We start from the raw sequence: 15,760 nt of genomic DNA, 5'->3' as shown, positions 1-15,760 counted from the left end.
TTGGGAAAAACATTTTTCCTTTATATATTTAAAATGGTGTTATGGTGAATAGTTGTTTAATTTTGACCAGCTGAAGTAAAAGAATTCGACCTATCAGCATCATTAAAACTGAAATCTACAGCAAGTGGCATTTTCAAACATTGGTTTTTGCTAGATAAACCGCTTTAGTATGTGAGAAATATCTTTTTAACCCTTTTAGTTCAGTTCCTTGGTCAAACTGGTCCCCTATTCAATAATAGTATGCCAAAAAAGTTTGTCCTTTTTTTCTACCTCCTTCCAGTATACCAGTCCTGTGTATATACTCCTTCTTCAACTAAAAGGGCCATGAACATGGAAATAAGTTCAAATTGTTGAACCTTTTGTTCCCTCCTCTAAAAGTCAGTGGATTTTTGGGTTGATCTCTTAAATAAAGTTGAACACAAGCTGATGATATTTTATCGTTCTGCTCTATGACGTAAAATACATTAGTGAAATATCGCGCTGGTAAATTTGAATGTTTCTTAAAAAAAGACAGCTGCAAACAAGTTGTTAAACAACAAAAAATATGTGCAGTACCTTTACAGCATCAATTCAGGAGAATTTTATGAACTTATGTTCATTTGAGAGGAATGTAATACTGAAAAAAACAAAGTCTCGTGAAATTTTGTTAGCCACAGATTCTCATTTCTGCAACGATCCAAAGCCCACTTCATTTTCAAAGTGGGTTTCAGTGAGGCTTTTTATAGAGGATCGCTTCAATGAACATAAGATCTTCATTTCTCTCCCTCTGACAAATACTGCTATTTGGTCAGTGTATATTGTTGGGGTCTTTGCTCAACATTATGTATTAACACACCAAGAATACATCCACTGTAAATTCAAATTCGAACCCAAAGTTATTTCCTATCTTTCTATCCTGTTTCCCTCCGAAATACATCCTGCTGCAGCGTACAGCCACTCGTGAAAGGCTTGAGTTTCCTCATGTATTCCTGTCAACCGACTGCTGCGTGGAACAAGTTGTAATCAGGCTACATAGACATTAGTATAACTCTTAACTAGGAAGCATTTACATAAAAGTATTTTCCCAAAATGTCAGTTGCTCTCGAACAGTAAAATCTGTTGTGCCATTTGGCATTAAAAGCGACTACAGAACTCATGTTATATAAGAGGATGTGCTGAAAGGGCTTCTCGCTATGGGAAAATTTAAAAGGTGACACTTTCTTATGCATTGATTTAAAGAAATTAAAACTTTTCAGGATGACTTTAAATGCATTTCGCAAAAGGGAGGAGTTGTCCAAATATGAGCAGATGAATTTAAACATGCAGTATAACCTCCGTATTAATGGCAGCCGCTCTCAAGTTGTCTGTACTTTGATTTATTGCTAAATTGATGATTCAAATGGGTTCTGCTTCAGCTTTCATCCTAGATGTGTTGTGTTTTCCTGCCCAGGGCCCATCCCTCTTTAAATCATGTCAGTTTTATTCCTTTTTTTGCTGTAATTTTTTCACCGAAAATTCTTTTCTTCAATATTTCTAATGCAGCATGATGATGGTTCCTGAGTCTCTCTGTCACCTTCTTCATCATATTCACGTCATCATCCTCATGAGAACAGTGACATTTTATGCTGCCCTTACTCGGAAAAAAGAGCATATCATCCAAGCTTGTAATTGATTCTCATTTGTATAATTTGTACAGTGAAGTTTATAAAAAAAAAGTTTTCTACCCTGTTCAACTGAATGTCAATGAATTGCAATTTGCAGGCCTTGATATAAAGTTTGTGTTTTTTTTGTTTTTTTTTGTGAAACATTTGGGTTTGTTCTACTGTCCAGAAAGAAAATTGTCAATAAAATCTTGAAGTGACAAGTTCAATGCCGTTGGTGTGCTCTCATTTCACTCTGTGGCACGAGACAGTGACGTGCTACCTTTTCAAAATCCTGTAGTGTCACGTCATGCAGCGCTGCGATGTTTTGTCATCTCCTCCAGGGTTTCTGACAGTCTCTGATCAGTAAAACGAAATTAATGTATAAAGGGAAACAGGCTTAATCATATTTTGCCCTGAGACATCATTATTTTAGCAGCATTGACATTAAATTTAGTTAATTTATTATTCTCTTGATGGTGAGCATAGAACGCTAAGTGATGCATTTTCTATCACTGTCCTTGGCTGTAGTTTGATTCTAAAACAGGGCACTGCCAGCTCAAACATATTTATGCTTGTCTCGCATGTTAATTTTAGTGTCTAAAATAAAATATAAAATTAACAACATTATATATTTATGTTGGGGATCCATCCATTATCTGCACCCTCTTAATCCAGCTCAGACTTGAAGGAGACCGAGCAAGGCACAATGCACCCCACACAGGTTGCCAGGCAATCACATGGCTGACATATACAGAATAAACAGACGGCTGTTCTCGCTCACATTCACACCATGATGCGATAAACCCAGCTCCATTATATCAGGCTTACCATTGTTGCACGGTGCATATGTGCAGTTTTAAGTGGTGACAATAGCCTCTCAGACATACAGGTGAGAAAGTAACGAAAAAAAACGCACAGTGAATGCAGATACCTTTATCATGCAGAGAGTAAATGAATGTAAATTTCCATGCAAGCCTTCAGTTGCCACAAATCTCTTTTATTTAAAATCCCACTTTTATGAGGACTGTAACGCTCTGTTTTTTTTTAAAATTTAATCTGTTTGTTAAATCATTTTACAGTTCTTTTTGGAGGCTGTTGACCTGTACCGGGGATGTGGGAGAGTAATTTGAATAATTAAAAGAATTTAAAGACGGTAAGTCTCTATTTTCTGTCAGGCAAAAAGCATGCTGGCCTTAAAGGTGCAAGAGACAACAATTTAGAGAAAAAAAAATCAAACCAAAAAAATCCACAGGATGTCTCTAAAAGAGCAGAATGAATGTCTGATTTTACTTGAAAAAAATATTAGTGGTGAAGCAATTACATTTTTTTTTTTATCTGGGTCAAAGTTTTTTTTTCTTTGTGTCGTCAGCGACCACAAGGGCTCTGGAGTTGTCAGGTGTTGGATTACCCAGAGAAATGGCTGAGAAACGGAATGGTTCATTCTTTTATCCCTCTCAATACCGTCGAACCAACAGAGACGCAGGGCGAGGGTCAACAGTTGTCCATCGTTTCAAAAGTGGTCTAAGCTGAAAGACTAAAAGGAGCTAAAAAGACATGCCGAAGTGGCCACTTTTCTGCTGGACAGGTAAGCTAACGTTGGCTAACTAACAATAGCAACTGCACAAAGTTAGCAACTTTAGCCTCTGACAGGTTCCGGTTGCTGTTTGTGTGTGACAACATCATCAAAGATTCCTCTCTTGACATGCTGTCAGTCTTATTACCACTGTTCTTACGCTGACCACATGTGCTTAGTTGTGTCAACCCTTGCAAGCATGAGTGAGATACCGACTGTCCAGGAGGGGTAAATGTTGTCCATTGCACCTTTTAATTCACGTAGATAAAATTTGATTAAAACAGGAGCTACTTGTATTGTTATTACCTGTATTTCCTGATCCGGCACCCATGATATTTACAGTTTTTAGGAATGTGCATGTCACATTTTCTCCTGGGAACTCTTATCCATTTAACTAGCTACAGCTGACAAGTAAAATTGAGACTGGATATGCTTTTTAATATGGGATATATTAGATAATAAATGCTCTTAAGAACTCTTTCTTAACATCACGAGTTTAAAATTCCCCGTAAATGTTTTGATAACTTCAATATAATGCTGATAAAAACTTTTTATGAAAAGACTTCCTCATGGAAAAACATGTTTTATGTATCGGCACATTCAAGGTTTGGTTAGGGTGAGGCACAGAAACATTTTCAAAGTCAAGAAAACATCGTGGTTTGGGTTCAAATTATTCTGTACTGTTAAAAACAAAGACAGAATTGCTTAACATCAGGAGAACAGTGACAACGTTCTGAATGGACAGGACTCACACCCCCGCTTCCTGCGCTGTCAGGTGTTTGTTGGTACCCCACCCAACCTGCCCCCCTGGTGTTGACTTCCTCATGTTTGAACAGTAGCCCAAGTATTTGATTTGACATACTGAGCGAAAGTAAGTAGCTAAGAAATTAGATCCAGTAATCCAAATCTTAATATTCAGCCGTTCTTTTCTCATCCAAGTTTTCAATCTCCTGTAGTGATCCTTCAGTAATCTCTTGAGGATAAACAACTGGACCAAAGCTCTTGTGATGGGACGTTTCACTTAAATCAGACACTGAGCACAACCACCGTCCCACTTAATGATGGCACAAACTGTGTCAGCTGGAGATGGGTTTTAGCTCACGAACCTCTCCGTTGGATACAATTAGTGTAATTTCAGACCTCCAAGGAAAGAATACAAATCAGTGGATTTAAAAGTAGAAATGAAACTGCTACTGGTGCCGCCTGCCTGTCTAGACCCCCTAATAGTTCACCGTAAGTAAACACCTGTTTGCCTTCTGACTCTCACTAGCTGACAGTTTGTTTTTATATGGAGACGAGAGACGGAAGGCAGGGCACGTGTATTGTTTCATCAATCATAGCATTTAGCATGCTTTCTTTGTACCACTTGTAAACTCCAAGAATAACGGTAGATGCGTATGCAACTACATTGTTATCCTGCCGAAGTTTTTTTGTTTGCAGGCTTGCTAAAAAAATTAACTCAGAAAACTTGGTGAGAAGATGGGAAGTGTTAAACTGAACAAGTAATTCATTGAGAAGTGATCAGGGTCAAACTATTGATCCTGGAGTCTGAGGACTGCTCTAAGGGCATTGGTAGGATACCAACAGTATGACTTAAGAGATTAATTACACAATTAGTTGGTTGCCACATGTCAACTAAATATGACATAAATCTTGATCACACTGTTATTAAGTCAAAGATCTGCGATATCTTACATGCATATGAAAGTTTCTTTGGAATTTTGTGCACAAATGTGTTAAAATCCCTCCATTAAGATCTGTCCACCTAACAGTTGTATCACGTCCACCAGAGCTGTTGCTCTTGAATTTTATTTTCACCTCCATGAGCCAATGCTGCCTCTGAGAATTTGCCAGTTCATTCGACCAGACTTATGTAACCAGGGCATTTCCCAACTTATGGCTTCTTCAGATGGTCTGAGTACTGCCACCCAGACAGCTGATGCAACAACTGATGTCATAATCAGTGAATTTATGCAAAAACTGACCTGACTGCAGTTGTCTTAACCAACAAGAGTGTGCATCTTTGATTTTTTTTTTTATTGTATCAATTCAAATGCAAAGAGAAACACTGACCTTCTCCTGCTGTTGTGTCATTCATCTGCAGAGATCACCTCATGTTGATGCATAATAATACTTAGATGAAAGGATCTGTGTAATTCCTGGAAGCTGAACAACCCAGATATCACCTGGGACACTGTAGATTGGGGTTTGCGTCTTCAAATTCCTACTAACATAAAATAGCCATTAAAGAGAAGTCTAGGAATGTTAGACAAACCATCAAACGACCACCTGATCAACTCTAGAAAAACACCAGATGCCGACCCTCTATGTGTTGTATAGTTCAGTGCCAAATGTAGTTCTAAACTTCAAGATTTAGTCTGACTAATCCAAGGTACAACTTTTCACTAATCCTTTTAACTCACAAAAAAATGAGAGCAAAAACCAGGTGTTTTGTTGAGTGTTATATGTGTTAAAAAAAAAAAAAGACTTTGAAACAGCACAAGTTTTTGAGACCAAGGGGGGGAAAAAAGCCTCTGCAACGCAGGTAAAATACAAAACACAGTGAAGACATCGTGTTCTGTGACTCTGCACAGCCTACTGAGCTCGGGCTGATCAGCAATTAATGTGCAGAAGGCTTCTAAAATGTATGAGATGAAGCAGTGAAGAACCTCACACAAGACAAGTCTGACCTGTTGGGGCGAGATAAAAGACCAGCATTGTTGTATTCGTGAGCAGCATTTGGAAGGAAGGAAGGCGGCGGATCGGAACATGCTATTAGGCACACACGCACAAAAAAGCCACCTTACCTTTAATTATCTACATTAAGACTATAAAGCTATTACAATGAATTTCTTTTTAGACGGCTGAGTGTAGGGGTGTAAACGGTGGTGGCCCTGCATAACCCATCAAGAATTAGAAATAAGATAATATGATGCATTCACTATCATGGCAATAACGTTTTCTAAATAATTTGCATTGATGTTGTTTCCCCACGGAGAGTGTAATGTCCTGCAGGATGTTTGTTTGCGACTGTTACAACACAAACAGAAACCCCTACCCACACGTTTGAAGGAAGTTTTTGCTAAACTAATTTAAAAGTTTAAAAGATCAATAGCACCAGCGGGCTCATCCTCCGACTTATAGATCATGAATTCAAAATTGTTCGTCACCCCCATGGAATCCATTATTGTGCTTCATTGGAATTTCAGGAAAGTAATTTCAACATCTAATACAGTGAAGTTCCGAATCTCTTAAGGCAGCCACCAAGGGACAGTAATGTCTCTGGCTATGTTGTGTTCATGTTCATCCACCTGAGGAAGATGAGTTGAAAGGCATTTTCAGACCCAGGAGAACACATGATCCCTGACATTTGCCTCCTTTATTTCTATGGCCGGTGGTTCCAAATGTAAGAACTCATTGCTTGGTCTATTACTTTTGAGCTTGTACTCTTTTAAAAAGCCAAATGAGTTGGAGAAAAACTCAATAACAAAATTAAACAAAAGTTCCCTTCGATGCTATACATCTTTTTTTTTTTTTTACAAATTTTTAAATCAGAAGACAACTTACCAATTCATTAAAATAGTTGATACAACTTCAAAACAAGTCTCCCCTAATAATAAATAATAATAAATACTTGTGTGATTGAATGCGATCTAAACATTTTATGTCCAGTAATTTAAAGTTGTTGATTAATTTTGACTTAATTCCCCAAAAAATCAAAGCAGGGTCAGTATTTAGCAAGATGAAGGTATGCTGCACTACTGCACTATTATCCATCTAGGTCAGGGGTCGGCAAACTTAAACACTCAAGGAGCCATTGGGACCTGATAACCATAGGAAAGAAAACATCTGGTGCAACAAAAATATTTCTTCAGGAACTTTTCTTGGATTTATACACGGTTGGGATTGAAAAGTTCAATAAACAGCGTGCCGGCGGTGTCGCAGATCCGCAATTGTAATGAGTATTTTGAGCTTTAAGACATTGAAAGCATTTTATTTTTATGCTCCAAGATCACTGTAATATTCAAATTTAGAATTGCATTAAGAAAAACTGATGAATTAAAATAAATTTAAATCAAACACTCATTTACTTCCTAAAACCACAGGGAGCCGCAGCCAACGGATGAAAGAACCACACGCGGCTCCGGAGCCGCGGGTTGCCGACCCCTGATCTAGGTTGTCTGGCATTCCCTCTTCTTGTCACACAGTGACTCTGCTTAATGCACTAACAACCCTTCATGAAGCCTCTGTAAGGGGACATATATTGTAAAGTGATACCAAATGTACATGTACATTTGTACATGGTACAAATAGGCTGAATATTTTGTTTTGTGCAACAAAGGACAAATGAAAAGAAAAAGAGATGCGTAAGAAGAGTATATCCTCTTGTACTGGGAGCTGCTGGATGATTTGCACATGAAAGTTACCTAAAATGTTATCTAAGCTCTGTCCCATGAAATCTTTGATTTTGCTGCATTCTGGTTCAGCCGCTGTTGACAGAGGACAAACAAACAGTAGAAAAATATTCTGAATGGCCAGTTGAGCAGCTTTTAATTTATGATCTTGTTTCATAGGAAAGACTCAGGTGTGGCTTATAAAACTGTTGATGAGGAGCTGCTTTGGGTCTCTCTCTCATGACTTCATGGGAAACTTGAAAACGAGAACAGAGCCACTCTGGTCATCAGGGTTTATCACTTTTGAAGTTTTGAGTTGTTCAACCACACGACTCATGTGAAAGCTACAGTACAGTTGTCCACAAAAACCCAAATCAACACAGAGTCGGTGTTTAGTCAAGGGTTCATTCATGAAATAAAAATATGTACGCGCACAGGCAGACACACAGGGTGTTATCCCACAACTTTTTGACATTAAGTTAAGTGATGCTACATTTTCTACAACTGCGATAGTAGCAAATTGCTCTGAGCAGGATGAATAAAGTTGAATTTGAAAAATGTATTTTGCTGCAACTGTTGATGCTGATGATGATTGTGAGCAGTAGTGTGACAGTGGAAAAAGAGGGCACAATAGTAGCTTGTCAAGAGAGGACACAATAAGTTGCAGTTTTTTATGACAAAGGTAAAACGATACTTTCAGCACAAAAAAAATGCCATTTTGTCCATTGTGGGTTACTGCATTGCAACAGGGCGGACTCCATGAAGAGGAACTGTTCTTTATATATTCTGAGATCACAAGAACAGGAATTTTATAACAATGAAACACTGACGAAGCATTTAATTTCACCACTGCACAATTTAACATTACATTCTATTTCAGTTAATAGTCCCTCCTTAACTCTAAACACGTAATAAAATATTCAGACATGTCAAAGGGAGCGCAGTAAAAAAAAAGAGAGATTGAAGCAAGCTTTTGCATACCGCCCACAAGCATTTCTACACCACACTAGCAAACGTTAGCATCCTGTGCTATGAAGCTGGGAAAGAGAAACCAAGTTAGAGCCTCATCGGAGTCTAATGACTCTGTCCAATGACCCTGACCACAATCAACACATTTGCATGTGTAGCGGTGGCCTTGGTTCTTTTCTATCCACTGTCTTTGCTTTGGAGCGTTGACCCTTTTAGCGGTGCTTGTTTTGTTGAGTGTGTTATTGGTTTTAGTCTTTTTTTCAACACCATCTCAATGCCAACAAAGAGTGGGTGTTTTCTCTTCAAGTAGGTGATTTTGCATGAAATGCCCCTGTGTCTTTCTGGCCCACACTGGCCCGCAGGTCTTTACAGATTTTCTCTTTCACCAGGAGGTACAGGGGAATCACCACTGATGTTATGTTGGGGATTACATCAAAAGAAACGCACTCTCAACATCATGGCCGGTGGCAAATTGTCCTCCTCCTGCTTGGATTCAGTTTATCGCCATTTTGCCTGCACTGCCCTCTTCATTTTCAATTCTGCAGCACTGCTACCCAAGCAGTAAACTTCTGAGGCACCGACTCTCATACTGAGATGAAAATGTATTACTGATTTTCTATGAATGTTGATAGTTTCAAAAACAATTTCTTGTGCCTTGTGGCAACTGAAAATGTGCATCTGCATAAGTAAAATATTTTTTGTGTATAGTGGGAGGTGAATAGATAAAACGTTGTGGAAATTAATGTGTAATCATACAAAAGAAGGGAAAACATTGATTTCTGAGAAACATAATTACATATTATTAATTAAGATATATAATTCGAATTTCATAATTTTTCCCACATAACTGTTTTTGCAGAGGTTGTGTATGCAGACAAAAACCACAGCTTTGCAACATCAACTCACCCAAATTCAGCTATGCACAGTCAAAATGATGTTATTACTACAAAGTAACAACATGACGAGGAACAAATGTTACTCATAGCTCGAACAGTTACTCAGTAAGATCTGGCACAAATGTGTATGTTATGATGGGTGTGTCTGGAGCTGAGACACTGACAGGACTATACCTTAAATTTCCATCCATTTTCGGGCGAGAGGCGTGGTTCACCCTGGATGGGTCACCAGTCCATCACAGGGCCAACACATAGAGACAAACAACCATTCACACTCACATTCACACCTACAGTCAATTTAGAGTATCAATCAGCCTCGTCCCCTCTTGATGTCTTTGGACTGTGGGAGGAAGCTGGAGTACCAGAGAGAACCCACACAGGAACAGGGAGAACATGGAGACTCACACAGAAAGACCCAGTGCCCGAACCCTCTTGCTGTGAGGCGACAGTGCTAACCACTGTGCCGCCCCCTTACTCTCCCACAAAGTACAAATTAGAATGAGTCATTTCTGTATCAACTTGTCTGTGACAACACTTTATTTGACATCATGTTTATATTTTGAGGTGGCATGGCTCAGAGGTAGAGTAGCTGTCTAGCAAACAAAGCGTCGCTGGTTCGATCCTCATTTCCCCCGGTGACCATGCCGAAGTATCCTTGAGCAAGATACTGAGCCCCCAATTGGTCCTGATGGCCCTTCAATGGACTGGCGACCCATCCAGGGTGAACCCCGCCTCCCACCCAACAATGTCTGTTGGGATAGCCCCCCCCCCCCCCCCCGCGTCTTCGACCCTTAACATATAAGAGGTATAGAAATTAATAGACGAATGGGCTTCAAACTAGAAATGGTTGTGTTTCACCTTTGAAAACAGCATAATTTTCATCTTAAATTGAAACTAGAAATGTTGTGTTGTATACCTCCGTAACATGTTTGTCACAGTGACTTTGACCTTTGACCACCAAAATCTTTCCATTCAATCTTTGTCCAAGTCCCTGTGGACTTTTATGGCAAATTTTGAGAAATTCCCTACAGGTGTTGAGGAGATATTCAATGTAAAATAAAACCCTACGTGTGACAACTTAAAAAAATAAACATGGTGTCCCAGTTGCTTTAGAATTTTAGGTTGAGATGATTTTGCAGAAAAGTTTACACATTTTAAATCATTACAAAATTACCTCCACCTGTCTTCCATCTAGGTAAACATCTTAGGCAATTGGGACATTAATGTTTTTTAAAGTTGTAACATGAATGTTTGTGTTTTTCTCGGTGTATGCAGTCTTCCTAAGGTGTGTTCTCTCTGTCATAACTTCCTGACGTCCTCTGTGATGGATAATCTGCTCTACACCCTGGACCCTGACGGAGGAGACGGGTTGTAAGTGGTCATTAAAGTAAGAGGCTACAGAAGAGCTCATATCTTTGCGTCTTGTGAAGCTTTCATGTTCACTTACGGGGTGGGTATAGTTTTATCAACATAGATTTGATTCCATTAACATTTCAACAGATAAACAACATTTCTTGTATTGCATGTGACATTGTTTTGTTTTTTTTCTAGGATACTGACTGTGTGTTAATTTTTAAAAAAAATGTCCTCAAAGTGTTACGGCACTGGTCAGTTTCTCAGGGAGCTGGGAGAGTCTGTTCAGGATATACTGCTGCTAACCAATGTACTGCCTGCCTTTGTCTTCTTTTGTAAACAAAAATAGAAAATAAAATTTTGAGCGAAAGTTGGATCTGTAAAGACACAAGTGACCCTGTATTTATAAAAGCAGATCCTCGCCCTACATTTCAGAATGGATTGAATTTCTTCCCTACTTTTACAAGCTAGATAGCTTCACAGCATTAGCACTCATGCATACTTGTTAAACTGTGTTAGTTATCGCTGGACACTTCCTGTCGTATATCTTAAGTGAAGCAGCTAGAGGGTTCATTAGTCGTTACATACATAAAAGACAATAAAGAGGCCATCTGTCCTTTCAGCCTCCTGAGTTTCTTATGCCATTTAAGCATGATAAGCCTGCAGAACTACGATACAGAGAGAGTGAGGTACATCAGCCTTGAGCAATAAACCTGGCAAATTTAATTAACTCAGGATTTCTCTTACATTTACTTGCTGAGGATAAGATATTTATCTTAAAATAAGAGATGCAAAGTTGTCTTTAGCTGCAGACATTTCCTGTGTTTTGGTCCCTTTCTTCGTGCTCACAGTTGTAAACTGGCCTATTGCTGCTGAGGCCTGGGTGGATGAGGATAATCTAATGATACTGTACCTGTGGAGGCTTCCACCAAGGCTAGAATTATCAGCCTGCCTTCTCTCTCTCTTGCTCTCTCTCTCTCTCTCTCTCTCTCTCTCGTTTCCAATTTTTGGGAGTTGCTTCAAAATCTTTTCTCTCTCCAATATCTGGAACTGGTTCACAGTAGAAGTGAACCAGGTAAGGTAACTCAGATGGACATGCTTGGATGTACCCAGGAGGCTTCCCAGCAACATGCTTGAACTACCTCAACTGACTGCTCTCAACTCTGAGTTTCCTCTGGATGCCTGATTTACAGCGAGCCACCGTATGTAGGGAATGAATCTCATGCAGTCTCAACTGTAATCCCCTCATCATAGTTGAGGATTGGAACATAAATTGATAAAGATTAATAATAAGATTAATTACGTTTATTTAGGGTGGCACGGTGGTGCAGTGGTTAGCACTGTTGCCTCACAGCAAGAAGGTTCCAGGTTTGAGTCCCAGCTCCAGCACAGGATCTTTCTGTGTGGAGTCTCCATGTTCTCCCTGTGCCTGTGTGGGTTCTCTCTGGTACTCCAGCTTCCTCCCACAGTCCAAACACGTGCAATTGGGGACGAGGCTGATTGATACTCTACTTGACCGTAGGTGTGACTGTGAGTGTGAATGGTTGTCTGTCTCTGTGTGTTGGCCCTGCGACGTACTGGTGACCTGTCCAGGGTGAACCCCGCCTCCCGCTTGAAAGCCGCTGGGATAGGCTCCAGCCCCCCCGCAACCCTCAACAGGACAAGGGGAAGAAAATGGATGGATGGGATGGAAGTTTATTTATTTAGCACCTTAAAAAAAACAAGAACAGAGGGTCACAAAGTGATTCCCAGAGTAGAAAATTCAAAACAAAACAAAACAAAACACATTAGCAACTGTACAAACACACACAAAAGAACAGTACAAAATCTTATGTACAAGGGTAAAGCATTCCAGATTCTAGAAGCTACAACCTGCATGGTCTCCTTTAGATTTAAGTTGGGATCGAGGAACAACCAGCTAACCCATGATCAGAGGATCTCATCACATAGGCCTGCAATAGGTTTTTACTTTAGGCTGGTGCCTGGCAGCAAATTCTCAGATTTTATTCTTAAATTCTTTGTTCAGTGCATTCATGATAAAACAGGTACATTTGTTTTCGTAGTTTTGCATGGTATATTATGCTGACCAAGACTTCATTTAAATCTTTGGCTGACAACACATATTGATATTGTCTTCTTCCTGCTAATGATAATCCCTCTGAAACCACTACATTCGGCTATGGTGTTCCACAAGGGTCTGTGCTTGGACCAGTCCTCTTCACTCTGTATCTGCTTCCCCTAGGTCACATAATAAGGAAACACTCAGTTAATTTTCACTGTTATACAGACGACACACAGCTGTACTTATCAATGTGTCTGATAAAACTGAAGTTATTGTGTTGGGCCCGCAACACCTTAGAAACACCTTATCTAGAGATTGATAACTTGGATGGAATCACCTGGATGGCCCCCAGCACTACTGTAAGGAACTTAGGGGTTATCTTTGATCAGGATCTGTCCTTTAACTCCCACATCAAAGAAATCTCCAGGACTGCTTTCTTTCATCACTAAGATGTGACAAATCCTGTCTTTAAAAAAATGCAGAAAAACTCATCCATGCTTTTGTCACTTCCAGGCTGAATTATTGCAATTCCTTTCTATCAGGCTGTACCAGTAAGTCCCTAAAAACTCTCCAGCTGGTCCAGAACGCTGCTGCCTGGTTGAAGAGACCATGTCTTTCCTGTACTGGCTTCTCTGCATTTGCTTCATGGCTCCCCTCCTGTCGAAAGAATCTCCATATTTTGGTCCGGGATGCAGACACCCCCTCTACATTAAAGAGCAGATTTAAGATTTTCCTTTTTGATTAGGCTTATATTAGGGCTGGCTTAGGTTGGCTAGATATGCTGCTATAGGTTTAGACTGCCAGAGGATCTCCCATGATGCACTGGGCTTCTTGCTCCTCCTATCTTTCCTCTCTGTCCTCCTGTATGTGTCATACATAAATCCTCCTCATATGCGTGTCTAACTCATCATCTTCTTCCGAGCCTTTGGGCTCCCCTCATCCCAGATCCTGGTGCTGCTGTAGGAGGCTGCAGACCTGAAGAGGCTCAAGCTGCCACCCGTAGCCCCACCTGCTCACGTCCCTGTCTGTCCATCAGTCTCTTCCCTTTCTCTCTCTTTATCTCTGTCCCACTCTTTCCTTCTGTATATCTGTCTTCCTCCATTATCTGTCTTTGTCTCAGCCCCGCTCTCCTGCTCTCTTTCCCCCCAACCGGTCAAAGCAGAAGGCTGTCCCCATTGAGCCTGGATCGGCTCAACGTTACTGCCTGTTAAAAGGAAGGATTCGTTGCTGCTGTTGCCTGATGTGCTCATGGAGAATTGTTGGGTGTAAATTCATTGAAGGAGTTTGGTACTGGACCTGCTCTATTTTTAAAGTGTCATGATAACTTTGGTTGTGATTTGGCACATATAAATAAAACTGACTTGTCTTTTTCCTTGACCCATATTCCATCTCTCCATTAAGTTTCATGAAAATTGGTTTGCTGGACTGTTCACTGAACCTGCTTGTGACACTCAATTCAAAATTATAATTTCCTTTGTTTTTGTTTTAGTAGCGCTTCACAATGGAAAAGGGTACACGGAGCCATAAAAGTTTAGAAATTGAGCAGTAAATTTGAGAGGAAAGGTAACAAAATTGAAGGAGAAAGAAAAAGCACATAGAGTAAAATGGAGAACATGTACACAAAGACCGAGAAGCTCAGGAGGAAGCAATGGAGAGATGGAGATTAAAAGAAAGACGACAAATGCTGAGGAAAACGCCCAAGAAAAGAGATGTAAATGGATTTGAAGAATGAGCAGAAGCACTTGAATAAGCCGATGAAAAGAGTAGGTACAGAAATGGAAACCAACATGTCATCTGCATAACAATAGACACCAACAAACACTACAAATTGAAAGATTACTGTGGTTATTTTATTTCATGCTCTCCTGAATAACATTTGTTTTTATTTATTTTTTAAATATCATCGCATGGTGAATTATCATGCATAATAAAGATATAATCCTTTGAAATCATGGGTGGAAAAATGAAAAAAAGATTTTTTTCAGATGAAAAAAATTTGTGTTGCTGTTGTTAAAATATGCCCGTAGGTAATCTTTGAAGGTAAAATATAATCATGGTCCTGGTTTATAAATATAACGGTGACTCGGCTTTGGAAATTGGAACCAAAAAGAATGAAGGTGAAAATATTTTTAAAAATTAGAAAAATGACAGGTTACTTATTTGAATTATTCTCACTATATGCATCCCTTTCTTTCAGCTTCAATTTCAGTGTTCCGTATTTCACTCTTCTGTCACACAAATATTACATTGAATTAAACCTACATTACATACAAAACAATTTTAATTATAAGTGCAGTTCAACAATTTTCCACAAATGTTGAAATACAGTTATTTTATAAAAAAAGTTCAAACATTACAATTCTTTTTTTATTCGATTATATTCTATTCTCACACTGACACTGCATAAAATGCATGTGACAATTGGTCAAAGAAAAAACCAAAACAAGAAGACGTATACCTGCAGCCATCACATATAATGATGAACACTGAGACATCCCACAAACTCATATGTTTTCCCTCTTACCGTGATTATCCTCGACTGGCTCTAGATTTATGACAAATAGAGTCAAATCCTCAGCTCAGGGGATGATGTGTAATTTCTCAATCTGGTAAATGACTGTTGGCTGTGGTTTCAAGAGACTGACGAAACGGAGAACATCGCACCAAAAAAACAACGTGCAGTTGAAATCGCATCTACATTCTGTGAATTATTGGTCCTGGTTTACGTTCAGTTTGCAAACAAACAAACTAACTAACAAAAATAAAAACCTCCTATTGTCCCTACAGTACATGCCATGTGCACCGTGAAAAATGATGGCAGTTCTGAGTAGTGTGTATTAAAAGAAAGCAGAGTAATTTCAACCGGGGAGTCTTAACTCTGGGCAATGTGC

The sequence above is a fragment of the Aulostomus chinensis genome, chromosome 6 (genome assembly GCF_037954235.1).
Source record: "Aulostomus chinensis isolate RoL2024-O1b breed Wild chromosome 6, RoL_Achi_v1.0, whole genome shotgun sequence".
In the NCBI taxonomy this organism is placed as follows: Eukaryota; Metazoa; Chordata; class Actinopteri; order Syngnathiformes; family Aulostomidae; genus Aulostomus; species Aulostomus chinensis.
The sequence above is the reverse complement of the archived record's forward strand: the minus strand, read 5'-3'. Positions refer to the sequence as shown.